Source organism: Carica papaya, chromosome 8 (assembly GCF_054855325.1).
Source record: "Carica papaya isolate Zhongbai chromosome 8, ASM5485532v1, whole genome shotgun sequence".
In the NCBI taxonomy this organism is placed as follows: domain Eukaryota; kingdom Viridiplantae; phylum Streptophyta; class Magnoliopsida; order Brassicales; family Caricaceae; genus Carica; species Carica papaya.
The window spans coordinates 19,125,218-19,149,591 of NC_142316.1; the positions used below are offsets into that span (position 1 = coordinate 19,125,218).

The 24,374-nt window shown below is 46.5% G+C and overlaps 6 non-coding genes and 38 pseudogenes across 6 annotated transcripts; 6 read left to right on the forward strand and 38 right to left on the reverse strand.

Moving 5' to 3' along the window:
* Nucleotides 1-170: 170 nt before the first annotated feature.
* LOC148248860 (5S ribosomal RNA) lies at nt 171-289 on the reverse strand. Its single transcript, XR_015815938.1, has one exon. It is a non-coding gene; the product is annotated as a 5S ribosomal RNA (ribosomal RNA).
* A 205-nt stretch (nt 290-494) lies between these two features.
* On the reverse strand, nt 495-613 carry LOC148248861 (5S ribosomal RNA; annotated as a pseudogene).
* A 202-nt stretch (nt 614-815) lies between these two features.
* LOC148248862 (5S ribosomal RNA) lies at nt 816-934 on the reverse strand. The gene has a single exon (XR_015814916.1). It is a non-coding gene; the product is annotated as a 5S ribosomal RNA (ribosomal RNA).
* Nucleotides 935-1,497: 563 nt separating this feature from the next.
* Nucleotides 1,498-1,616, reverse strand: LOC148248863 (5S ribosomal RNA; annotated as a pseudogene).
* Nucleotides 1,617-1,821: 205 nt separating this feature from the next.
* LOC148248864 (5S ribosomal RNA) lies at nt 1,822-1,940 on the reverse strand (annotated as a pseudogene).
* Nucleotides 1,941-2,500: 560 nt separating this feature from the next.
* LOC148248865 (5S ribosomal RNA) lies at nt 2,501-2,619 on the reverse strand (annotated as a pseudogene).
* A 204-nt stretch (nt 2,620-2,823) lies between these two features.
* On the reverse strand, nt 2,824-2,941 carry LOC148248866 (5S ribosomal RNA; annotated as a pseudogene).
* Nucleotides 2,942-3,501: 560 nt separating this feature from the next.
* On the reverse strand, nt 3,502-3,620 carry LOC148248867 (5S ribosomal RNA; annotated as a pseudogene).
* Nucleotides 3,621-4,176: 556 nt separating this feature from the next.
* On the reverse strand, nt 4,177-4,295 carry LOC148248868 (5S ribosomal RNA; annotated as a pseudogene).
* A 209-nt stretch (nt 4,296-4,504) lies between these two features.
* LOC148248869 (5S ribosomal RNA) lies at nt 4,505-4,623 on the reverse strand (annotated as a pseudogene).
* A 562-nt stretch (nt 4,624-5,185) lies between these two features.
* On the reverse strand, nt 5,186-5,304 carry LOC148248870 (5S ribosomal RNA; annotated as a pseudogene).
* Nucleotides 5,305-5,513: 209 nt separating this feature from the next.
* On the reverse strand, nt 5,514-5,632 carry LOC148248871 (5S ribosomal RNA; annotated as a pseudogene).
* Nucleotides 5,633-5,836: 204 nt separating this feature from the next.
* LOC148248872 (5S ribosomal RNA) lies at nt 5,837-5,952 on the reverse strand (annotated as a pseudogene).
* A 563-nt stretch (nt 5,953-6,515) lies between these two features.
* LOC148248873 (5S ribosomal RNA) lies at nt 6,516-6,634 on the reverse strand. Its single transcript, XR_015814307.1, has one exon. It is a non-coding gene; the product is annotated as a 5S ribosomal RNA (ribosomal RNA).
* Nucleotides 6,635-6,840: 206 nt separating this feature from the next.
* On the reverse strand, nt 6,841-6,959 carry LOC148248874 (5S ribosomal RNA; annotated as a pseudogene).
* A 205-nt stretch (nt 6,960-7,164) lies between these two features.
* LOC148248875 (5S ribosomal RNA) lies at nt 7,165-7,283 on the reverse strand (annotated as a pseudogene).
* Nucleotides 7,284-7,488: 205 nt separating this feature from the next.
* Nucleotides 7,489-7,607, reverse strand: LOC148248876 (5S ribosomal RNA; annotated as a pseudogene).
* Nucleotides 7,608-7,812: 205 nt separating this feature from the next.
* LOC148248877 (5S ribosomal RNA) lies at nt 7,813-7,931 on the reverse strand (annotated as a pseudogene).
* A 558-nt stretch (nt 7,932-8,489) lies between these two features.
* LOC148248878 (5S ribosomal RNA) lies at nt 8,490-8,607 on the reverse strand (annotated as a pseudogene).
* Nucleotides 8,608-9,170: 563 nt separating this feature from the next.
* On the reverse strand, nt 9,171-9,289 carry LOC148248879 (5S ribosomal RNA; annotated as a pseudogene).
* A 209-nt stretch (nt 9,290-9,498) lies between these two features.
* LOC148248880 (5S ribosomal RNA) lies at nt 9,499-9,617 on the reverse strand (annotated as a pseudogene).
* An 871-nt stretch (nt 9,618-10,488) lies between these two features.
* LOC148248881 (5S ribosomal RNA) lies at nt 10,489-10,607 on the reverse strand (annotated as a pseudogene).
* Nucleotides 10,608-10,812: 205 nt separating this feature from the next.
* LOC148248882 (5S ribosomal RNA) lies at nt 10,813-10,931 on the reverse strand (annotated as a pseudogene).
* A 559-nt stretch (nt 10,932-11,490) lies between these two features.
* On the reverse strand, nt 11,491-11,609 carry LOC148248883 (5S ribosomal RNA; annotated as a pseudogene).
* A 562-nt stretch (nt 11,610-12,171) lies between these two features.
* Nucleotides 12,172-12,290, reverse strand: LOC148248884 (5S ribosomal RNA; annotated as a pseudogene).
* An 887-nt stretch (nt 12,291-13,177) lies between these two features.
* Nucleotides 13,178-13,296, reverse strand: LOC148248885 (5S ribosomal RNA). Its single transcript, XR_015814779.1, has one exon. It is a non-coding gene; the product is annotated as a 5S ribosomal RNA (ribosomal RNA).
* Nucleotides 13,297-13,857: 561 nt separating this feature from the next.
* Nucleotides 13,858-13,976, reverse strand: LOC148248886 (5S ribosomal RNA; annotated as a pseudogene).
* A 560-nt stretch (nt 13,977-14,536) lies between these two features.
* LOC148248887 (5S ribosomal RNA) lies at nt 14,537-14,655 on the reverse strand (annotated as a pseudogene).
* Nucleotides 14,656-14,860: 205 nt separating this feature from the next.
* On the reverse strand, nt 14,861-14,979 carry LOC148248888 (5S ribosomal RNA; annotated as a pseudogene).
* A 560-nt stretch (nt 14,980-15,539) lies between these two features.
* LOC148248889 (5S ribosomal RNA) lies at nt 15,540-15,658 on the reverse strand (annotated as a pseudogene).
* A 205-nt stretch (nt 15,659-15,863) lies between these two features.
* Nucleotides 15,864-15,982, reverse strand: LOC148248890 (5S ribosomal RNA; annotated as a pseudogene).
* A 1,237-nt stretch (nt 15,983-17,219) lies between these two features.
* On the reverse strand, nt 17,220-17,338 carry LOC148248891 (5S ribosomal RNA). The gene has a single exon (XR_015814719.1). It is a non-coding gene; the product is annotated as a 5S ribosomal RNA (ribosomal RNA).
* A 205-nt stretch (nt 17,339-17,543) lies between these two features.
* LOC148248892 (5S ribosomal RNA) lies at nt 17,544-17,662 on the reverse strand (annotated as a pseudogene).
* Nucleotides 17,663-18,225: 563 nt separating this feature from the next.
* LOC148248893 (5S ribosomal RNA) lies at nt 18,226-18,344 on the reverse strand (annotated as a pseudogene).
* Nucleotides 18,345-18,553: 209 nt separating this feature from the next.
* LOC148248894 (5S ribosomal RNA) lies at nt 18,554-18,672 on the reverse strand (annotated as a pseudogene).
* Nucleotides 18,673-19,553: 881 nt separating this feature from the next.
* Nucleotides 19,554-19,672, reverse strand: LOC148248895 (5S ribosomal RNA). The gene has a single exon (XR_015815135.1). It is a non-coding gene; the product is annotated as a 5S ribosomal RNA (ribosomal RNA).
* Nucleotides 19,673-20,237: 565 nt separating this feature from the next.
* LOC148248896 (5S ribosomal RNA) lies at nt 20,238-20,356 on the reverse strand (annotated as a pseudogene).
* A 563-nt stretch (nt 20,357-20,919) lies between these two features.
* LOC148248897 (5S ribosomal RNA) lies at nt 20,920-21,037 on the reverse strand (annotated as a pseudogene).
* A 434-nt stretch (nt 21,038-21,471) lies between these two features.
* Nucleotides 21,472-21,590, forward strand: LOC148248898 (5S ribosomal RNA; annotated as a pseudogene).
* Nucleotides 21,591-21,795: 205 nt separating this feature from the next.
* LOC148248899 (5S ribosomal RNA) lies at nt 21,796-21,914 on the forward strand (annotated as a pseudogene).
* Nucleotides 21,915-22,737: 823 nt separating this feature from the next.
* Nucleotides 22,738-22,856, forward strand: LOC148248900 (5S ribosomal RNA; annotated as a pseudogene).
* Nucleotides 22,857-23,061: 205 nt separating this feature from the next.
* Nucleotides 23,062-23,180, forward strand: LOC148248901 (5S ribosomal RNA; annotated as a pseudogene).
* A 236-nt stretch (nt 23,181-23,416) lies between these two features.
* LOC148248902 (5S ribosomal RNA) lies at nt 23,417-23,534 on the forward strand (annotated as a pseudogene).
* A 531-nt stretch (nt 23,535-24,065) lies between these two features.
* On the forward strand, nt 24,066-24,183 carry LOC148248903 (5S ribosomal RNA; annotated as a pseudogene).
* The last annotated feature ends 191 nt before the right edge of the window (nt 24,184-24,374 follow it).

Sequence of the window (24,374 nt, forward strand, 5' to 3'; positions counted from 1 at the left end):
CCTCCCATCCCCCCTCCCGTCATTTGTTTCCTTGTGCGTGCACTCTGCATCTCTCTTTCTTGTTCTAATATCAAGTAATATTCCCCGGCACCGTGACTCACCTTTGCAAATGAACCAGCGGTTTATAATTCCATTCGCGCGTAACGTCAAACAACCAATCCGAAAAAAAATAAGTGCAACACGAGGGCTTCCCAAGTGGTCACCCATCCGAGTACTACCCTCGCCCAAGCACACTTAACTGCGGAGTTCTGATGGGATCCGGAGCTTTAGTGCTGGTATGATCGCACCTGTTTAATTTCGCGCTGCAAACACATACACTCCTTCTCCTTTCTTCCCCCTCCCGTCATTTGTTTCGTTGTGCCTTCACACTTCACCTCTCATTCTCGTTCTAATATCGATTAAAATGCCCCTGATTCTTGACTCACAATTGCGTATAAACCAGCGGACCCTAGTTCCAGACCCGCGTAACGTCGAACGACCCGTCTGAAAAAAAATTCGTGCGACACGAGGACTTCCCAAGAGGTCATCCATCCGAGTACTAATCTCGCCCAAACACACTTACCTGCAGAGTTCTGATGGGATCCGGGGCTTTAGTGCTGGTATGATCGCTCCTGTTTAGTTTCGCACTGCAAATACATACACTCCTCCTTTCTTCCCCCTCCCGTCATTTGTTTCCTTGTGCGTTCACACTTCATCTCTCATTCTCGTTCTAATATCGATTAAAATTCCCCTGCTTCTTGACTCACATTTGCGTATAAACCAGCGGACCCTAGTTCCAGTTGCGCGTAACTTCGAACGACCCGTATGAAAAAAAATTGGTGCGACACGAGGACTTCCCAGGAGGTCACCCATCCGAGTACTACTCTCGCCCAAGAACACTTAACTGCGGAGTTCTGATGGGATCCGGTGCATTAGTGCTGGTATGATCACACCCGTTTAATTTTGCGCTGCAAATACATAAACTCCTTCTCCTTTCTTCCCCCTCCCGTCATTTCTTTCCTTGTGCGTGCGCACTGCACCTCCCGTGCTCGTTCTAATATCAAGTAAAATACTACGGTGTCGTGGCTCACATTTGCGAATAAACCTGAGGACCATAATTCAAGTCGCGCGTAACGTCGAAAGAATCATCTGCAAAACGATGGGTGCAACACGAGGACCACCCAAGAAAATGGGTGAAATATAAGGACTTCGCAGGAGGTCACCCATCCGAGTACTTTTTCTCGCCCAAGCACCCTTAACTGCGGAGTTCTGATAGAATCGGTTGCATTAGTGCTAGTATGAACCCTCATGTTTTATTCTGCACTGCAAATACATACACTCTTTCTCCTTCCAACCCCCCTCCCGTCATTTGTTTCCTTGTGCGTGCACTCTGCATCTCTCTTTCTCGTTCTAATATCAAGTAATATGCCCCGGCACCGTGACTCACCTTTGCAAATGAACCAGTGATTTATAATTCCATTCGCGTGTAACGTCGAACAACCCATCCGAAAAAAAAAACAGGTACAACACGAGGGCTTCCCAGGTGGTGACCCATCCGAGTACTACTCTCGCCCAAGCACACAAAACTGCGGAGTTCTGATGGGATCCAGAGCTTTAGTGCTGGTATGATCGCACCTGTTTAATTTCGTGCTGCAAATACATACACTCCTTCTCCTTTCTTCTCCCTCCCGTCATTTGTTTCCTTGTGCGTTCACACTTGACCTCTCATTCTCTTTCTAATATCGATTAAAATGTCCCTGCTTCTTGACTCACATTTGCGTATAAACCAGCGGACCCTAGTTCCAGACGCGCGTAACGTCGAACGACCTGTCTGAAAAAAAATTAGTGCGACACGAGGACTTCCCAGGAGGTCACACATCCGAGTACTAATCTCGCCCAAGCACACTTCACTGCGGAGTTCTGATGGGATCCGGTGCATTAGTGCTGGTATGATCGCACCTGTTTAATTTCGCGCTGCAAATACATAAATTCATTCCCCTTTCTTCCCCCTCCCGTCATTTGTTTCCTTGTGCGTGCGCACTGCACCTCCCGTTCTCGTTCTAATATCAAGTAAATAGCTACAGCGCCGTGACTCACATTTGCGAATAAACCTGAGGACCATAATTCAAGTCGCGCGTAACGTCGAAAGAATCATCTACAAAAAAATGGGTGCAACACGAGGACTTCACAAGAAAATGGGTGAAATATAAGGACGTCGCAGGAGGTAACCCATGCTAGTACTACTCTCGCCCAAGCACCCTTACATACATAGTTCTGATAGAATCCGTTGCATTAGTGCTGGTATGATCGCACCAGTTTAATTTCGCGCTGCAAATACAAAAACTCCATCTCCTTTCTTCCCCCTCCCGTCATTTGTTTCCTTGTGCGTGCGCACTGCACCTCTCGTTCTCGTTCAAATATAAAGTAAAATGCCACGGCCCCGTGACTCACATTTGCGAATAAATCTGCGGACCATAATTAAAGTCGCGCGTAACATCGAACGGCACATCTGAAAAAAAAATGGGTGCAACACGAGAACTTCCCAGGAGGTAACCCATCATTGTACTACTTTCGCCAAAGCACACTTAACTGCGGAGTTCTGATGGGATCCGGTGCATTAGTGTTGGTGTGACCGCACCTGTTTAATTTCGTGCTGAAAATACATACACTCCTTCTTCCCTCCCCCCCTCCCATCATTTGTTTCCTTGTGCGTTCACACTGCACCTCTCCTTCTCGTTCAAATATTGATTAAAATGCCCCTGATTCTTGACTCACATTTGCGTATAAACCAGCGGACCATAGTTCCAGTCACGCGTAATGTCGAACGACCCATCTGAAAAAAAATTATTACGATACGAGGACTTCCCAAGAGGTCACCCATCCGAGTACTACTCTCGCCCAAGCCCGCTTAACTACAGAGTTCTGATGGGATCCAGTGAATTAGTGCTGGTATGATGCCACTTGTTTAATTTTGCGCTTCAAATACATACACTCCTTCTCTTTTCTTCCTCCTCCAGTATTTATTTCCTTGTGCGTGCGCACTGCACCTCCCATACTCGTTCTAATATCAAGTAAAATGCCACGGCGCTGTGACTCACATTTGCGAATAATCATGCGGACCATAAAGCAAGTCGCGCGTAACGTCGAAAGAATCATCTACAAAAAGATGGGTACAACACGAGGACCTCCCAAGAAAATGGGTGAAATATAAGGACTTCGCAGGAGGTCAACCATCCGAGTACTTTTCTCGCCCAAGCACCCTTAACTGCGGAGTTCTGATAGAATCCGTTGCATTAGTGCTGGTATGATCCCTCATGCTTCATTCTGCACTGCAAATACATACACTCTTTCTCCTCCCATCCCCCCACCCGTCATTTGTTTCCTTGTACGTGCACTCTGCACCTCTCTTTCTCGTTCTAATATCAAGTAATATGCCCCGGCACCGTGACTCACCTTTGCAAATGAAACAGCGGTTTATAATTCCATTCGCGCGTAACATCGAACAACCCATCCGAGAAAAAAATGGTGCAACACGAGGGCTTCCCAAGTGGTCACCCATCCGAGTACTACTCTCGCCCAAGCCCGCTTAACTGCAGAGTTCTGATGGGATCCGGTGCATTAGTGCTGGTATGATGCCACTTGTTTAATTTTGCGCTTCAAATACATACACTCCTTCTCTTTTCTTCCTCCTCCCGTCATTTATTTCCTTGTGCGTGCGCACTGCACCTCCCATACTCGTTCTAATATCAAGTAAAATACCACAGCGCCGTGACTCACATTTGCGAATAAACCTAAGGACCATAATTCAAGTCGCGCGTAACGTCGAAAGAATCATCTGCAAAAAAATGGGTGCAACACGAGGACATCACAAGAAAATTTGTGAAATATAAGGACTTCGTAGGAGGTAACCCATGCTAGTACTACTTTCGCCCAAGCACCCTTACCTAAGGAGTTCTGATAGAATCCGTTGCATTAGTGCTGGTATGATCGCACCTGTTTCATTTCGTGCTTAAAATACATACACTCCTCTTTCCCTCCCCCTCCCATCAATTGTTTCCTTGTGCGTTCACACTGCACCTCTCCTTCTCGTTCTAATATCGATTAAAATGCCCCTGCTTCTTGACTCACATTTGCGTATAAACCAACGGACCATAGTTCCAGTCGTGCGTAGCGTCGAACGACCCGTCTGAAAAAAAATTGGTGCGACACGAGGATTTACCAGGAGGTCACCCATCCGAGTACTACTCTCGCCCAAGCGCACTTAACTACGGAGTTCTGATGGGATCTAGTGCATTAGTGCTGGTATGATCGCACCCGTTTAATTCCGCGCTGCAAATACATAAACTCCTTCTCATTTCCTCCCCCTCCCGTCATTTTTTTCCTTGTGCGTGCGCACTGCACCTCTTATTCTCGTTCAAATATCAAGTAAAATGCCACGGCGCCGTGACTCACATTTGCGAATAAATCTGCGGACCATAATTAAAGTCGCGAGTAACGTCGAACGGCACATCTGAAAAAAAGAAAAAGGTTGCAACACGAGAACTTCCCAGGAGGTAACCCATCATTGTACTACTTTCACCAAAGCACACTTAACTGCGGAGTTCTGATGGGATCCGTTGCATTTGTGCTGGTATGATCGCACCCGTTTAATTCCGCGCTGCAAATACATAAACTCCTTCTCTTTTCTTCCCCCTCCCGTCATTTGTTTCCTTGTGCGTGCGCACTGCACCTCTCCTTCTCGTTCTAATATCAAGTAAAATGCTACGGTGCCGTGACTCAGATTTGCCAATAAACCTGAGGACCATAATTCAAGTCGCGCGTATCGTCGAAAGAATCATCTGCAAAAAAATGGGTGCAACACGAGGACTTCCTAAGAAAATGGGTGAAATATAAGGACTTCGCAGGAGGTCACCCATCCTAGAGCTACTCTCGCCCAAGCACCCTAAACTTGCGGAGTTCTGATAGAATCCGTTGCATTGGTGCTGGTATGATTGCTCATGTTTCATTCTCTGCTGCAAATAAATACACTTTTTCTCCCTCCATCCCCCCTCCCGTCATTTGTTTCCTTGTGCGTGCACTCTGCATCTCTCCTTCTCGTTCTAATATCGATTAAAATGCCCCTGCTTCTTGACTCACATTTGCGTATAAACCAGTGGACCCTAGTTCCAGTCGCTCGTAACGTCGAATGACCCGTCTGAAAAAAAAATTAGTGCGACACGGGGACTTCCCAAGAGGTCACCCATCCGAGTACTACACTCGCCCAAGCACACTTAACTGCGGAATTCTGATGGGATCCGGTGAAATAGTGCTGGTATGATCGCACGCGTTTAATTTCGCGCTGCAAATACATAAACTCTTTCTCCTTCCATCCCCCCTCCCGTCATTTGTTTCCTTGTGCGTGCACTCTGCGTCTCTCTTTCTTGTTCTAATATCAAGGAATATGCCCGGCACCGTGACTCACATTTGCGAATAAATCTGCGGACCATAATTAAAGTCGCGTGTAACGTCGAACGGCACATCTGAAGAAAAGAAAATGGGTGCAACACGAGAACATCCCAGGAGGTAACCCATCATTGTACTACTTTCGCCAAAGCACACTTAACTGCGGAGTTCTGATGGGATCCGGTGCATTTGTGCTGGTGTGACCGCACCTGTTTAATTTCGTGCTGAAAATACATACACTCCTTCTTCCCTCCCCCCCTCCCATCTTTTGTTTTCTTGTGCGTTCACACTGCACCTCTCCTTCTCGTTCGAATATTGATTAAAATGCCCCTGATTCTTGACTCACATTTGCGTATAAACCAGCGGACCATAGTTCCAGTCGCGCGTAACGTCGAACGACCCATCTAAAAAAAAATTATTACGATACGAGGACTTCCCAAGAGGTCACCCATCCGAGTACTACTCTCGCCCAAGCACGCTTAACTACAGAGTTTTGATGGGATCCAGTGCAATAGTGCTGGTATGATACCACTTGTTTAATTTTGCGCTTCAAATACATACACTCCTTCTCTTTTCTTCCTCCTCCCGTCATTTATTTCCTTGTGCGTGCGCACTGCACCTCCCATACTCGTTCTAATATCAAGTAAAATGCCACGGCGCCGTGACTCACATTTGCGAATAAACCTGCAGACCATAAATCAAGTCGCGCGTAACGTCGAAAGAATCATCTACAAAAAGATGGGTGCAACACGAGGACCTCCCAAGAAAATGGGCGAAATATAAGGACTTCGCAGGAGGTCACCCATCCGAGTACTTTTCTCGCCCAAGCACCCTTAACTACGGAGTTCTGATAGAATCCGTTGCATTAGTGCTGGTATGATCCCTCATGTTTTATTCTACACTGCAAATACATACACTCTTTCTCCGCCCATCCCCCCTCCCGTCATTTGTTTCCTTGTGGGTGCACTCTGCATCTCTCTTTCTCGTTCTAATATAAAGTAATATGCCCCGGCACCGTGACTCACCTTTGCAAATGAACCAGTGGTTTATAATTCCATTCGCGCGTAACGTCGAACAACCCATCCGAAAAAAAATAGGTACAACACGAGGGCTTCCCAAGTGGTCACCCATCCGAGTACTACCCTCGCCCAAGCACACTTAACTGCGGAGTTCTGATGGGATCCGGAGCTTTAGTGCTGGTATGATCGCACCAGTTTAATTTCGCGCTGCAAATACATACACTCCTTCTCCTATCTTCCCCTTCCGTCATTTGTTTCCTTGTGCGTTCACACTTCACCTCTAATTCTCGTTCTAATATCAATTAAAATGCCCCTGCTCCTTGACTCACATTTGCGTATAAACCAGTGAACCCTAGTTCCAGTCACGCGTAACGTCGAATTTTCCGTCTGAAAAAAAAAATTTGTGTGACACGAGGACTTCCCAGGAGGTCACACATACGAGTACTAATCTCGCCCAAGCACACTTCACTGCGGAGTTCTGATGGGATTCGGTGCATTAGTGCTGGTATGATCGCACTTGTTCAATTTTGCGCTGCAAATATATAAACTCCTTCTCCTTTATTCCCCCTCCCGTCATTTGTTTCCTTGTGCGTGCGCACTGCACTTCCCGTTCTCGTTCTAATATCAAGTAAAATGCTACAGCGTCGTGACTCACATTTGTGAATAAACCTGAGGACTATAATTCAAGTCGCGCGTAACGTCGAAAGAATCATCTGCAAAAAAATGGGTGCAACACGAGGACTTCCCAAGTGGTCACCCATCCGAGTACTACTCTCGCCCAAGCACACTTAACTGCGGAGTTATGATGGGATCTGTTGTATTAGTGCTGGTATGATCACACCTGATTAATTTCGCGCTGCAAATACAAAAACTCCTTCTCCTTTCTTCCCCCTCCTGTCATTTGTTTCCTTGTGCGTGCACTCTGCATCTCTCTTTCTCGTTCTAATATCAAGTAATATGCCCCGGCACCGTGACTCACCTTTGCAAATGAACCAGCGGTTTATAATTCCATTCGCGCGTAACGTCGAACAACCCATCCGAAAAAAAATAGGTGCAACACGAGGGCTTCCCAAGTGGTCACCCATCATTGTACTACTCTCGCCCAAGCACTCCTAACTGCGGAGTTCTGATGGGATCGAAGGCTTTAGTGCTGGTATGATCGCACCTGTTTAATTTCGCGCTGCAAATACATACACTCCTTCTCATTTCTTCCCCCTCCCGCCATTTGTTTCCTTGTGCGTTAACACTTCACCTCTCATTCTCGTTCTAATATCGATTAAAATGCCCCTGCTTATTGACTCACATTTGCGTATAAACCAGCGGACCCTAATTCCAGACGCGCGTAACATCGAACGACCCGTTTGAAAAAAAATTAGTGCGACACGAGGACTTCCCAGGAGGTCACCCATCCGAGTACTAATCTCGCCCAAGCACACTTCACTGCGGAGTTCTGATGGGATTCGGTGCATTAATGCTGGTATGATCGCACCTGTTTAATTTCACACTGCAAATACATAAACTCATTTCCCTTTCTTCCCCCTCCCGTCATTTGTTTCCTTGTGCGTGCGCACTGCACCTCCCGTTATCGTTCTAATATAAAGTAAAATGCTACAGCGCCGTGACTCACATTTGCGAATAAACCTGAGGACCATAATTCAAGTCGCGCATAACGTCGAAAGAATCATCTGTAAAAAAATGTGTGCAACACGAGGACTTCTCAAGAAAATGGGTAAATATAAGGACTTCGCAGGAGGTAACCCTTGCAAGTACTACTTTCGCCCAAGCACCCTTACCTACGGAGTTCTGATAGAATCCGTTGCATTAGTGCTGGTATGATCGCACCTGTTTCATTTCGTATTGAAAATACATACACTCCTTCACCTTCCCTTCCCCTCCCATCAATTGTTTCCTTGTGTGTTCACTCTGCACCTCTCCTTCTTGTTCTAATATCGATTAAAATGCCCCTGCTTCTTGACTCACATTTGCGTATAAACCAGTGGACCCTAGTTCCAGTCGCGCGTAACGTCGAACGACCCGTCTAAAAAAAAATTGGTGCGACACGAGGACTTCCCAGGAGGTCACCCATCCGAGTACTACTCTCGCCCAAGCACACTTAACTGCGGAGTTCTGATGGATCCAGTGCATTAGTGCTGGTATGATCGCACCTGTTTAATTTTGCGCTGCAAATACATAAACTCATTCCCGTTTCTTCCCCTCTCCCGTCATTTGTTTCCTTGTGCGTGCGCACTGCACCTCCCGTTCTCGTTCTAATATCAAGTAAAATTCTACGGTGCCGTGACTCACATTTGCGAATAAACCTGAGGACCATAATTCAAGTCGCGCGTATCGTCGAAAGAATCATCTGCAAAAAAATGGGTGCAACACGAGGACTCCCTAAGAAAATGGGTAAAATATAAGGACTTCATAGGAAGTCACCCATCCTAGTGCTACTCTCGCCCAAGAACCTTTAACTTGCGGAGTTCTGATAGAATCCGTTGCGTTGGTGCTGGTATGATTGCTCATGTTTCATTCTGCGTTGCAAATACATATACTTTTTCTACCTCCATCCCCCCTCCCGTCATTTGTTTCCTTGTGCGTGCACTCTGCATCTCTCTTTCTCGTTCTAATATCGATTCAAATGCTCCTGCTTCTTGACTCACATTTGCGTATAAACTAGTGGACCCTTGTTCCAGTCGCGCGTAACGTCGAACGACCCATCTGAAAAAAAAATTAGTGCGACACGAGGACTTCCCAAGAGGTAACCCATTCGAGTAATACTCTCGCCCAAGCACACTTAACTGCGGAGTTCTGATGGGATTCGGTGCATTAGTGCTGGTATGATCGAACCTGTTTAATTTCGTGCTGCAAATACATAAACCCCTTCTCCTTTATTCCCCCTCCCGTCATTCGTTTCCTTGTGCGTGCGCACTGCACCTCTCGTTCTCGCTCAAATATCAAGTAAAATGCCACGGCACCGTGACTCACATTTGCGAATAAATCTGCGGACCATAATTAAGGTCGCGCATAAGGTCGAACGGCACAACTGAAAAAAAGAAAATGGGTGCAACACGAGAACTTCCCAGGAGGTAACCCATCATTGTACTGCTTTCGCCAAAGCACACTTAACTGCGGAGTTCTGATGGGATCCGGTGCATTTGTGCTGGTGTGACCGCACCTGTTTAATTTTGTGCTGAAAATACATACACTCCTTCTTCCCTCCCACCCTCCCATCATTTGTTTCCTTGTGCGTTCACAATGCACCTCTCATTCTCGTTCTAATATCGATTAAAATGCCCCTGATTCTTGACTCACATTTGCGTATAAACCAGCGGACCATAGTTCCAGTCGCGCGTAACGTCGAACGACCCATCTGAAAAAAAATTATTGAGATACGAGGACTTCCCAAGAGGTCACCCATCCGAGTACTACACTAGCCCAAGAACACTTAACTGCAGAGTTCTGATGAGATCCAGTGCATTAGTGCTGGTATGATGCCACTTGTTTAATTTTGCGCTTCAAATACATACACTCCTTCTATTTTCTTCCTCCTCCCAACATTTGTTTCCTTGTGCGTGCGCACTGCACCTCCCGTACTCGTTCTAATATCAAGTAAAATGCCACGGCGCAGTGACTCACATTTGCGAATAAACCTGCGGACCATAAATCAAGTCGCGCGTAACGTCGAAAGAATCATCTGCAAAAAGATGGGTGCAACACGAGGACCTCCCAAGAAAATGGGCGAAATATAAGGACTTCGCAGGAGGTCACCCATCTGAGTTCTTTTCTCACCCAAGCACCCTTAACTGCGGAGTTCTGATAGAATCCGTTGCATTAGTGCTGGTATAATCCCTCATGTTTCATTCTGCACTGCAAATACATACACTCTTTCTCCTCCCGTCATTTGTTTCCTTGTGCGTGCACTCTGCATCTCTCTTTCTCGTTCTAATATCAAGTAATATGCCCCGGCACCGTGACTCACCTTTGCAAATGAACCAGCGGTTTATAATTCCATTCGCGCATAACGTCGAACAACCAATCCGAAAAAAAATAAGTACAACACGAGGGCTTCCCAAGTGGTCACCCATCCGAGTACTACTCTCGCCCAAGCACACTTAACTGTGGAGTTCTGATGGGATCCGGGGCTTTAGTGCTGGTATGATCGCACCTGTTTAATTTCGCGCTGCAAATACATATACTCCTTCTCCTTTCTTCCCCCTCCCGTCATTTGTATCCTTGTGCGTTAACACTTCACCTCTCATTCTCGTTCTAATATCGATTAAAATGCCCCTGCTTATTGACTCACATTTGCGTATAAACCAGCGGACCCTAGTTCCAGACGCGCGTAACGTCGAACGACCCGTCTGAAAAAAAATTGGTGCGACACGAGGACTTCCCAGGAGGTCACGTATCCGAGTACTAATCTCGCCCAAGCACACTTAACTGCAGAGTTCTGATGGGATCCGGTGCAATAGTGCTGGTATGATCGCACCCGTTTAATTTTGCGCTTCTATTACATAAACTCATTCCCCTTTCTTCCCCCACCCGTCATTTGTTTCCTTGTGCGTGCGCACTGCACCTCCCGTTCTCGTTCTAATTTCAAGTAAAATGCCACGGCGCCGTGACTCACATTTGCTAATAAACCTGAGGACCATAATTCAAGTCGCGCGTAACGTCGAAAGAATCATCTGCAAAAAAATGGGTGCAACACGAGGACTTCACAAGAAAATGGGTGAAATATAAGAACTTCGCAGGAGGTAACCCATGCTAGTACTACTCTCGCCCAAGCACCCTTACCTACGGAGTTCTGATAGAATTCGTTGCATTAGTGCTGGTATGATCGCACCTGTTTCATTTCTTGCTGAAAATACATACACTCCTTCTCCTTCCTTCCCCCTCCCATCAATTGTTTCCTTGTGCGTTCACACTGCACCTCTCCTTCTCGTTCTAATATGGATTAAAATGCCCCTGCTTCTTGACTCACATTTGCGTATAAACCAGCGGACCCTAGTTCCAGTCGCGCGTAATGTCGAACGACTCGTCTGAAAAAAAATTGGTGCGACACGAGGACTTCCCAGGAGGTCACCAATCCGAGTACTACTCTCGCCAAAGCACACTTAACTGCGGAGTTCTGACGGAATCCGGTGCATTAGTGCTGGTATGATCGCACACGTTTAATTCCGCGCTACAAATACATAAACTCCTTCTCCTTTCTTCCCCCTCCCGTGATTTGTTTCCTTGTGCGTGCGCACTGCCCCTCCCGTGCTCCTTCTAATATAAAGTAAAATGCTACGGTGCCGTGACTCACATTTGCGAATAAACCTGAGGACCATAATTCAAGTCGCGCGTATCGTCGAAAGAATCATCTGCAAAAAAATGGGTGGAACACGAGGACTTCCTAAGAAAATTGGTGAAATATAAGGACTTCGCATGAGGTCACCCATCCTAGTGCTACTCTCGCCCAAGCACCCTTAACTTGCGAAGTTCTGATAGAATCCGTTGCATTGGTGCTGGTATGATCGCTCATGTTTCATTCTGCGCTCCAAATACATACACTTTTTCTCCCTCCATCCCCCCTCCCGTCATTTGTTTCCTTGTGCGTGCACTCTGCATCTCTCCTTCTCGTTCTAATATCGATTAAAATGCCCCTGCTTCTTGACTCACATTTGCGTATAAACCAGCGGACCCTAGTTCCAGTCGCGCGTAACGTCGAACGACCCGTCTGAAAAAATAATTAGTGCGACACGAGGACTTCCCAAGAGGTCACCCATCTGAGTACTACTCTCGCCCAAGCACACTTAACTGCGGAGTTATGATGGGATCCGGTGCATTAGTGCTGGTATGATCGCACATGTTTAATTTTGCGCTGCAAATACTTAAACTCCTTCTCATTTCTTCTCCCTCCCGTCATTTGTTTCCTTGTGCGTGCACACTGCACCTCTCGTTCTCGTTCAAATATCAAATAAAATGCCACGACACCGTGACTCACATTTGCTAATAAATCTGCGGACCATAATTAGAGTCGCGCGTAACGTCGAATGGCACATCTGAAAAAAAGAAAATGGATGCAACACGATAACTTCCCACGATGTAACCCATAATTGTATTACTTTCGCCAAAGCACACTTGACAGCGGAGTTCTGATGGGATCCGGTGCATTTGTGCTGGTATGATCGCACCTGTTTAATTTCGCACTGCAAATACATACACTCATTCCCCTTTCTTCCCCCTCCCGTCATTTGTTTCCTTTTACGTGCGCATTGCACCTCCCGCTCTCGTTCTAATATCAAGTAAAATGCCACGGCGCCGTGACTCACATTTGCGAATAAACCTGAGGACCATAATTCAAATCGCGCGTAACGTCGAAAGAATCATCTGCAAAAAAATGGGTGCAACACGAGGACTTCACAAGAAAATGGATGAAATATAAGGACTTCGCAGGAGGTAAACCATGCTAGTACTACTCTAGCCCAAGCACCCTTACCTACGAAGTTCTGATAGAATTCGTTGCATTAGTGCTGGTATGATCGCACCTGTTTCATTTCGTGCTGAAAATACATACACTCCCTCTCCTTCCCTCCCCCTCCCATCGATTGTTTCCTTGTGCGTTCATACTGCACCTCTTCTTCTCGTTCTAATATCGATTAAAATGCCCCTGCTTCTTGACTCACATTTGCGTATAAACCAGCGGACCCTAGTTCCAGTCGCGCGTAACGTCGAACGACCCGTCTGAAAAAAAATTGGTGCGACACGAGGACTTGCCAGGAGGTCACCCATCTGAGTACTACTCTCGCCCAAGCACACTTAACTGCGGAGTTCTGACGGGATCCGGTGCATTTGTGCTGGTATGATCGCACCCGTTTAATTCCGCGCTCCAAATACATAAACTCCTTCTCCTTTCTTCCTCCTCCTGTCATTTGTTTCCTTATGCGTGCGCACTGCACCTCCCGTGCTCCTTCTAATATAAAGTAAAATGCTACGGTGCCGTGACTCACATTTGTGAATAAACCTGAGGACCATAATTCAAGTTGCGCGTATAGTCGAAAGAATCATCTGCAAAAAAATAGGTGGAACACGAGGACTTCCTAAGAAAATGGGTGAAATATAAGGACTTCGCATGAGGTAACCCATTCTAGTGCTACTCTTGCCCAAGCACCCTTAACTTGCGGAGTTCTGATAGAATCCGTTGCATTGGTGCTGGTATGATTGCTTATGTTTCATTCTGCGCTGCAAATACATACACTTTTTCTCCCTCATCCCCCCTCCCGTCAATTGTTTCCTTGTGAGTGCACTCTGCATCTCTCCTTCTCGTTCTAATATCGATTAAAATGCCCCTGCTTCTTGACTCACATTTGCGTATAAACCAGTGGACCCTAGTTCCAGTCGCGCGTAACGTCGAACGACCCGTCTGAAAAAAAAATTAGTGCGACACGAGGACTTCCCAAGAGGTCACCCATGCGAGTACTACTCTCGCCCAAGCACACTTAACTGCAGAGTTCTGACGGGATCCGGTGCATTAGTTCTGGTATGATCGCACCCGTTTAATTCCACACTGCAAATACATAAACTCCTTCTCCTTTCTTCCCCCTCCCGTCATTTGTTTCCTTGTGCGTGCGCACTGCACCTCCCCTGCTCGTTCTAATATCAAGTAAAATGCTACGGTGCCATGACTCACATTTGCAAATAAACTTGCGGACCATAAATCAAGTCGCGCATAACGTCGAAAGCATCATCTGCAAAAAGACGGGTGCAAGACGAGGACCTCCCAAGAAAATGGGTGAAATATAAGGACTTCGCAGGAGGTCACCCATCCGAGTACTTTTTTCGCCCAAGCACCCTTAACTGCGAAGTTCTGAAAGAATTCGTTGCATTAGTGCTGGTATGATCCCTCATGTTTCATTCTGCACTGCAAATACACACACTCTTTCTCCTCCCATCGCCCCTCCCGTCATTTGTTTCCTTGTGCGTGCACTCTGCATCTCTCTTTCTCGTTCTAATATCAAGTAATATGACCCGGCACCGTGACTCACCTTTGCAAATGAACCAGCGGTTTATAATTCCATTCGCGCGTAACGTCGAACAACCCATCCCAAAAAAAATAGGTGCAACACGAGGGCTTCCCAAGTCGTCACCCATCCGAGTACTACGCTCACCCAAGCACACTTAACTGCGGAGTTCTGATGGGATCCGGAGCTTTAGTGCTAGTAAGATCGCACCAGTTTAATTTCGCGCTGCAAATACATACAGTCCTTCTCCTTTCTTCCCCCTCCCGTCATTTGTTTCCTTGTGCGTTCACACTTCACCTCTCATTCTCGTTCTAATATCGATTAAAATGCCCCTGCTTCTTGACTCACATTTGCGTATAAACCAGCGGACCCTAGTTCCAGACGCGTGTAACGTCGGAAGACCCGTCTGAAAAAAAATTGGTGCGACACGAGGACTTCCCAGGTGGTCACCCATCCGAGTACTAATCTCCCCCAAGCACACTTCACTGCAGAGTTCTGATGGGATCCGGTGCATTAGTGCTGGTATGATCGCACATGTTTAATTTGGCGCTGCAAATACATACACTCCTTCTCTTTTCTTCCTCCTCCCGTCATTTGTTTCCTTGTGCGTGCGCACTGCACCTCCCGTACTCATTCTAATATCAAGTAAAATGCCACGATGCCGGGACTCACATTTGCGAATAAACCTAAGGACCGTAAATCAAGTCGCGCGTAACGTCGAAAGAATCATCTGCAAAAAGATGGGTGCAACACGAGGACCTCCCAAGAAAATGGGTGAAATATAAGGACTTCGCAAGAGGTCACCCATCCGAGTACTTTTCTCGCCTAAGCACTCTTAACTGCGGAGTTCTAATAGAATCCGTTGCATTAGTGCTGGTATGATCCATCATGTTTCATTCTGCACTGCAAATACATACACTCTTTCTCCTCCCATCCCCCCTCCCGTCATTTGTTTCCTTGTGCGTGCACTCTGCATCTCTCTTTCTCGTTCTAATATCAAGTAATATGCCCCGGCACCGTGACTCACCTTTGCAAATGAACCAGCGGTTTATAATTCCATTCGCGCGTAACGTCGAACAACCCATCCGAAAAAAAATAGGTGCAACACGAGGGCTTCCCAAGTTGTCACCCATCCAAGTACTACTCTCGCCCAAACACACTTAACTGCGGAGTTCTGATGGGATCCGGGGCTTTAGTGCTGGTATGATCGAACTTGTTTAATTTCGCGCTGCAAATACATACACTCCATCTCCTTTCTTCCCCCTCCCGTCATTTGTTTCCTTGTGCGTTCACACTTCACCTCTCATTCTCATTCTAATATCGATTAAAATGCCCCTGCTTCTTGACTCACATTTGCGTATAAACCAGCGGACCCTAGTTCTAGACGCGCGTAATGTCGAACGACCCATCTGAAAAAAAATTTGTGCAACACGAGGACTTCCCAGGAGGTCACCCATCCGAGTACTAATCTCGCCGAAGCACACTTCACTGCGGAGTTCTGATGGGATCCGGTTCATTAGTGCCGGTATGATCGCACTTGTTTAATTTCGCGCTGCAAATACATAAACTCATTCCCCTTTCTTCCCCCTCCCGTCATTTGTTTCCCTGTGCGTGCGCACTGCACCTCCCGTTCTCGTTCTACTATCAAGTAAAATGCCACGGCGCCGTGACTCACATTTGCGAATAAACCTGAGGACCATAATTCAAGTCGCGCGTAACGTCGAACGAATCATCTGCAAAAAAAAGGGTGCAACACGAGGACTTCCTAAGAAAATTGGTAAAATATAAGGACTTCGCAGAAGGTAACCCATGCTAGAACTACTCTCGCCCAAGCACCCTTACCTACGGAGTTCTGATAGAATCCGTTGCATTAGTGCTGGTATGATCGCACCTGTTTCATTTCGTGCTGAAAATACATACACTCCTTCTCCTTCCCTCCCCTTCCCATCAATTGTTTCCTTGTGCGTTCACACTGCACCTCTCCTTCTCGTTCTAATATCGATTAAAATGACCCTTCTTCCTGACTCACATTTGCGTATAAACCAGCGGAACCTCGTTCCAGTCGCGCGTAACGTCGAACGACCCGTTTGAAAAAAAATTGGTGCGACACGAGGATTTCCTAGCAGGTCACCCATCCAAGTACTACTCTCGCCCAAGCACACTTAACTGCAGAGTTCTGATGGGATCCAGTGCATTACTGCTGGTATGATGCCATTTGTTTAATTTTGCGCTTCAAATACATACACTCCTTCTCTTTTCTTCCTCATCCCGTCATTTGTTTCCTTGTGCGTGCGCACTGCACCTCCCGTACTCGTTCTAATATCAAGTAAAATGCCACGGCGCCATGACTCACATTTGCGAATAAACCTGCGCACCATAAATCAAGTCGTGCGTAACGTCGAAAGAATCATCTGCAAAAAGATGGGTGCAACACGAGGACCTCCCAAGAAAATGGGTGAAATATAAGGACTTCGCAGGAGGTCACCCATCCGAGTACTTTTCTCGCCCAAGCACCCTTAACTGCGGAGTTCTGATAGAATCCTTTGCATTAGTGCTGGTATGATCCATCATGTTTCATTTTGCACTACAAATACATACACTCTTTCTCCTCCCATCCCCCCTCCCGTCATTTGTTTCCTTGTGCGTGCACTCTGCATCTCTCTTTCTCGTTCTAATATCAAGTAATATGCCCCGGCACCGTGACTCACCTTTGCAAATGAACCAGCGGTTTATAATTCCATTCGCGCGTAACGTCGAACAACCCATCCGAAAAAAATAGGTGCAACACGAGGGCTTCCCAAGTGGTCACCCATCCGAGTACTACTCTCGCCCAAGCACACTTAACTGCGGAGTTCTGATGGGATCCGGGGCTTTAGTGATGGTATGATCGCACCTGTTTAATTTCGCACTGCAAATACATACACTCCTTCTCCTTTCTTCCCCCTCCGGTCATTTGTTTCCTTGTGCGTTCACACTTCACCTCTCATTCTCGTTCTAATATCGATTAAAATGCCCCTGCTTCTTGACTCACATTTGCGTATAAACCAGTGGACCCTAATTCCAGTCGCGCGTAACGTCGAACGACCCGTCTGAAAAAAAATTGGTGCGACACGAGGACTTCCAAAGAGGTCACCCATCCGAGTACTACTCTCACCCAAGCACACTTAACTGCGGAGTTCTGATGGGATCCGGTGCATTAGTGCTGGAATGATTGCACCTGTTTAATTTCGCGCTGCAAATACATAAACTCATTCCCCTTTCGTCTCCCTCCCGTCATTTGTTTCCTTGTCCGTGCGCACTGTAGCTCCCGTTCTTGTTCTAATATCAAGTAAAATGCTACAGCACCGTGACTCACATTTGCGAATAAACCTGAGGACCATAATTCAAGTCGCGCGTAATGTCGAAAGAATCATCTGCAACAAAATGGGTACAACACGAGGACTTCCTAAGAAAATGGGTGAAATATAAGGACTTCGCAGGAGGTCACCCATCCTAGTGCTACTCTCGCCCAAGCACCCTTAACTTGCGGAGTTCTGATAAAATCCGTTGCATTGATGCTGGTATGATTGCTCATGTTTCATTCTGCGCTGCAAATACATACACTTTTTCTCCCTCCATCCCCCCTCCCATAATTTGTTTCCTTGTGCGTGCACTTTGCATCTCTCATTCTCGTTCTAATATCGATTAAAATACCCCTGTTTCTTGACTCACATTTGCGTATAAACCAGTAGACCCTAGTTCCAGTCGCGCGTAACGTCGAACGACCCGTCTGAAAAGAAAAATTAGTGTGACACGAGTACTTCCCAGGAGGTCACCCATCCGAGTACGACTCTCGCCCAAGCACACTTAACTGCGGAGTTCTGATGGGATCCGGTGCATTAGTGCTGGTATGATCGCACCTGTTTAATTTTGCGCTGCAAATACATAAACTACTTCTCCTTTCTTCCCCCTCCCGTCATTTGTTTCCTTGTGCGTGCGCACTGCACCTCTCGTTCTCGTTCAAATATCAAGTAAAATGCCACAGCGTCGTGACTCACATTTGCGAATAAATCTGCAGACCATAATTAAAGTCGCGCGTAACGTCGCACGGCACATCTGAAAAAAAGAAAATGGGTGCAACACGAGAACTTCCCATGAGGTAACCCATCATTGTACTACTTTCGTCAAAGCACACTTAACTGCGGAGTTCTGATGGGATCCGGTGCATTTGTGCTGGTGTGACCGCACCTGTTTAATTTCGTGCTGAAAATACATACACTCCTTCTTCCCTCCCCCCTCCCATCATTTGTTTCCTTGTGCGTTCACACTGCACCTCTCCTTCTCGTTCTAATATCGATTAAAATGCCCCTGATTCTTGACTCACATTTGCGTATAAACAAGCGGACCATAGTTCCAGTCGCTCGTAACGTCGAACGACCCATCTAAAAAAAATTGTTGCGATACGAGGACTTCCCAAGAGGTCACCCATCCGAGTACTATTCTCTCCCAAGCACACTTAACTGCAGAGTTCTGATGGGATCCAGTGCATTAGCGCTGGTATTATGCCACTTGTTTAATTTTGCGCTTCAATTACATACACTCCTTCTCTTTTCTTCCTCATCCCGTCATTTGTTTCCTTGTGCATGCACACTGCACCTCCCGTACTCGTTCTAATATCAAGTAAAATGCCACAGCGCCGTGACTCACATTTGCGAATAAACCTACGGACCATAAATCAAGTCGCGCGTAACGTCGAAAGAATCATCTGCAAAAAGACGGGTGCAACACGAGGACCTCCCAAGAAAATGGGTGAAATATAAGGACTTCGCAGGAGGTCACCCATCCGAGTACTTTTCTCGCCCAAGCACCCTTAATTGCGGAGTTCTGATAGAATCCGTTGCATTAGTGCTGGTATGATCCCACATGTTTCATTCTGCACTGCAAATACATACACTCTTTCTCCTTCCATCCCCCCTCCCGTCATTTGTTTCCTTGTGCGTGCACTCTGCATCTCTCTTTCTCATTCTAATATCAAGTAATATGACCCGGCACCGTGACTCACCTTTGCAAATGAACCAGCGGTTTATAATTCCATTCACGCGTAACGTCGAACAACCCATCCTAAAAAAAATAGGTGCAACACGTGGGCTTCCCAAGGGGTCACCCATCCGAGTACTACCCTCGCCCAAGCACACTTAACTGCGGAGTTCTGATGGGATCCGGAGCTTTAGTGCTGGTATGATCGCACCTGTTTAATTTTGCGCTGCAATTACATACACTCCTTCTCCTTTCTTCCCCCTCCCGTCATTTGTTTCCTTGTGCGTTCACACTTCACCTCTCGTTCTCGTTCTAATATCGATTAAAATGCCCCTGCTTCTTGACTCACATTTGCGTATAAACCAACGGACCCTAGTTCCAGATGCGCGTAACGTCGAACGACCCGTCTGAAAAAAAATTGGTGCGACACAAGGACTTCACAAGAAAATGGGTGAAATATAAGGACTTCGCAGGTGGTAACCCATGCTAGTACTACTCTCGCCCAAGCTCCCTTACCTACGGAGTTCTGATAGAATCCGTTGCATTAGTGCTGGTATGATCGCACTTGTTTCATTTCGTGCTGAAAATACATACACTCCTTCTCCTTCTCCTTCCCTCCCCCTCCCACCAATTGTTTCCTTGTGCGTTCACACTGCACCGCTCCTTCTCGTTCTAATATCGATTAAAATGCCCGTGCTTTTTGACTCACATTTGCGTATAAACCAGTGGACCCTAGTTCCAGTCGCACGTAACGTCGAACGACCCGTCTGAAAAAAAATTGGTGCGACACGAGGACTTCCCAAGAGGTCACCCATCCAAGTACTACTCTTGCCCAAGCACACTTAACTGCGGAGTTATGATGGAATCCGGTGCATTAGTGCTGATATGATCGCACTCGTTTAATTCCGCGCTGCAAATACATAAACTCCTTCTCCTTTCTTCCCCCTCCCGTCATTTGTTTCCTTGTGCGTGCGCACTGCACCTCCCGTGCTCATTCTAATATCAAGTAAAATGCTACAGTGCCGTGACTCACATTTGCGAATAAACCTTAGGACGACAATTCAAGTCGCGCGTATCGTCGAAAGAATCATCTGCAAAAAAATGGGTGCAACACGAGGACTTCCTAAGAAAATGGGTGAAATATAAGGACTTCGCAGGAAGTCAGCTATCCTAGTGCTACTCTCGCCTAAGCACCCTTAACTTGCGGAGTTCTGATAGAATCCGTTGCATTGGTGCTGGTATGATTGCTCATGTTTCAATCTGCGCTGCAAATACATACACTTTTTCTCCATCCATCCCCCCTCCCGTCATTTGTTTCCTTGTGCGTGCACTCTGCATCTCTCTTTCAAGTTCTAATATCGATAAAAATGCCCCTGCTTCTTAAATCACATTTGCGTATAAACCAGTGGACCCTAGATGCAGTCGCGCGTAACGTCGAACGACCCATCTGAAAAAAAAAATTAGTACGACACGAGGACTTCCCAAGAGGTCACCCATCCGAGTACTACTCTCGCCCAGCACACTTAACTACGGAGTTCTGATGGGATCCGGTGCATTAGTGCTGGTATGATCGCACCTGTTTAATTTTGCGCTGCAAATACATAAATTCCTTCCCCTTTCTTCCCCCTCCCGTCATTTGTTTCCTTGTGCGTGCGCACTACACCTCTCGTTCTCGTTCAAATATCAAGTAAAATACCACGGCGCCGTGACTCACATTTGCGAATAAATCTGCGGATCATAATTAAAGTCGCGCGTAATGTCAAACGGCACGTTCAAATATCAAATAAAAGTCCTCGTGTTGCACCCATTTTTTTGCAGATGATTCTTTCGACGATACGCGCGACTTGAATTATGGTCCTCAGGTTTATTCGCAAATGTGAGTCATGGCACCGTAGCATTTTACTTGATATTAGAACGAGCACGGGAGGTGCATTGCGCACGCACAAGGAAACAAATGACGGGAGGGGGAAGAAAGGGGAAGGAGTTTATGTATTTGCAGCGTGGTATTAGACGGGTGCGATCATACCAGCATTAATGCACCGGATCCCATCAGAACTGCGTAGTCAAGTGTGCTTGGGCGAGAGTAGTACTCGGATGGGTGACCTCCTGGGAAGTTCTCGTATTGCACCAATTTTTTTTCAGACAGGTTGTTCGACGTTACGCGCGACGGGAACTAGGGTCCGCTGGTTTATACGCAAATGTGAGTCAAGAAGCAGGGGCATTTTAATCGATATTAGAATGAGAAGGAGAGGTGCAATGTGAACGCATAAGGAAACAATTGATGGGAGGGGGAGGGAAGGAGAAAGAGTGTATGTATTTTCAGCACAAAATGAAATAGGTGTGATCATACCAGCATTAATGCACCGGATCCCATCAGAACTCCGCAGTTAAGTGTGCTTGGGCGAGAGTAGTACTCGAATGGGTGACCTCCTGGGAAGTCCTTGTGTCGCAAAAATTTTTTTTCAGACGGGTCGTTCGACGTTACGCAAGACTGGAACTAGGGTCCGCTGGTTTATACGCAAATGTGAGTCAAGAAGTAGGGGCATTTTAATCGATATTAGAACGAAAAAGAGAGGTGCAGTGTGAACGCACAAGGAAACAATTGATGGGAGGGGGAGGGAAGGAGAAGGAGTGTATGTATTTTCAGCACGAAATGAAACAGGCGCGGTCATACCAGCACTAATGCAACGGATTCTATCAGAACTCCGTAGGTAAGGGTTCTTGGGCGAGAGTAGTACTAGCATGGGTTACCTCCTGCGAAGTCCTTATATTTCACTCATTTTCTTGTGATGTCCTCGTGTTGCTCCCATTTTAATCGATATTAGAACGAGAAAGAGATGTGCAGTGTGAACGCACAAGGAAACAATTGATGGGTGGGGGAGGGAAGGAGAAGGAGTGGATGTATTTTCAGCACGAAAAGAAACAGGTGTGATCATACCAGCACTAATGCAACGGATTCTATCAGAACTCCGTAGGTAAGGGTGCTTGGGCGAGAGTAGTACTAGCATGGGTTACCTCCTGCGAAGTCCTTATATTTCACCCATTTTCTTGTGAAGTCCTCGTGTTGCACCCATTTTTTTGCAGATGATTCTTTCAACGTTACGCGCGACTTGAATTATGGTCCTCAGGTTTATTCGCAAATATGAGTCACGGCGCTTTAGCATTTTACTTGATATTATAACGAGAACGGGAGGTGCAGTGCGCACGCACAAGGAAACAAATGACGGGAGGGGGAAGAAAGGGGAATGAGTTTATGTATTTGCATCGCAAAATTAAACAGGTGCGATCATACCAGCACTAATGTACCGGATCCCATCAGAACTCCGCAGTGAAGTGTGCTTGGGGGAGATTAGTACTCGGATGGGTGACCTCCTGGGAAGTCCTCGTGTCGCACCAATTTTTTTTCAGACGTGTCATTCGACGTTACGCTCGTCTGGAACTAGGGACCGCTGGTTTATACGCAAATGTGAGTCAAGAAGCAGGGGCATTTTAATCGATATTAGAACGAGAATGAGAGGTGAAGTGTGAACGCACAAGGAAACAAATGACGGGAGGGGGAAGAAAGGAGAAGGAGTGTATGTATTTGCAGCGCGAAATTAAACAGGTGCGATCATACCAGCACTAAAGCTCCGGATCCCATCAGAACTCCGCAGTTAAGTGTTCTTGGGCGAGTGTAGTACTCGGATGGGTGACCTCCTGCGAAGTCCTCATATTTCACCCATTTTCTTGGGAGGTCCTCGTGTTGCACCCATCTTTTTGCAGATTATTCTTTCGACGTTACGCGCGACTTGATTTATGGTCCGCAGATTTATTCGCAAATGTGAGTCACGGCACCGTCGCATTTTACTTAATATTAGAACGAGTACGGGAGGTGCAGTGCGCACGCACAAGGAAACAAATGACGGGATGAGTAAGAAAAGAGAATGAGTGTATGTATTTGAAGCGCAAAATTAAACAAGTGGCATCATACCAGCACTACTGCACTGGATCCCATCAGGACTCTGCAGTTAAGTGTGCTTGGGCGAGAGTAGTACTCAGATGGGTGACCTCTTGGGAAGTCCTCGTATTGCAACAATTTTTTTCAAATGGGTCGTTCAACGTTACGCGCGACTGGAACTATGGTCCGCTGGTTTATACCCAAATGTGAGTCAAGAATCAGGGGCATTTTAATCGATATTAGAACGAGAAGGAGAGGTGCAGTGTGAACGCACAAGGAAACAAATGATGGGAGAGGGGAGGGAAGAAGGAGTGTATGTATTTTCAGCACGAAATTAAACAGGTGAGGTCACACCAGCACAAATGCACCGGATCCCATCAGAACTTCGCAGTTAAGTGGGCTTTGGCGTAAGTAGTAAAATGATGGGTTACCTCCTGGGAAGTTCTCGTGTTGCACCCATTTTCTTTTTTTCAGATGTGCCGTTCGACGTTACGCGCGACTTTAATTATGGTCCGCAGATTTATTCGCAAATGTGAGTCACGGCGCCGTGGCATTTTACTTGATATTAGAACGAGTACGAGAGGTGCAGTGCGCACGCACAAGGAAACAAATGACGGGAGGAGGAAGAAAAGATTAGGAGTGTATGTATTTGAAGCGCAAAATTAAACAAGTGGCATCATACCGGCACTAATGTACTGGATCCCATCAGAACTCTGCAGTTAAGTGTGTTTGGACGAGAGTAGTACTCGGATGGGTGACCTCTTGAGAAGTCCTCGTATCGCAACAATTTTTTTTTAGATAGGTCGTTCGACATTACACGGGACTGGAACTATGGTCCGCTGGTTTATACGCAAATGTGAGTCAAGAATCAGGGGCATTTTAATCGAATTTAGAACGAGAAGGAGAAGTGCAATGTGAACGCAAAAGGAAACAAATGATGGGAGGGCGGGAGGGAAAAAGGAGTGTATGTATTTTCAG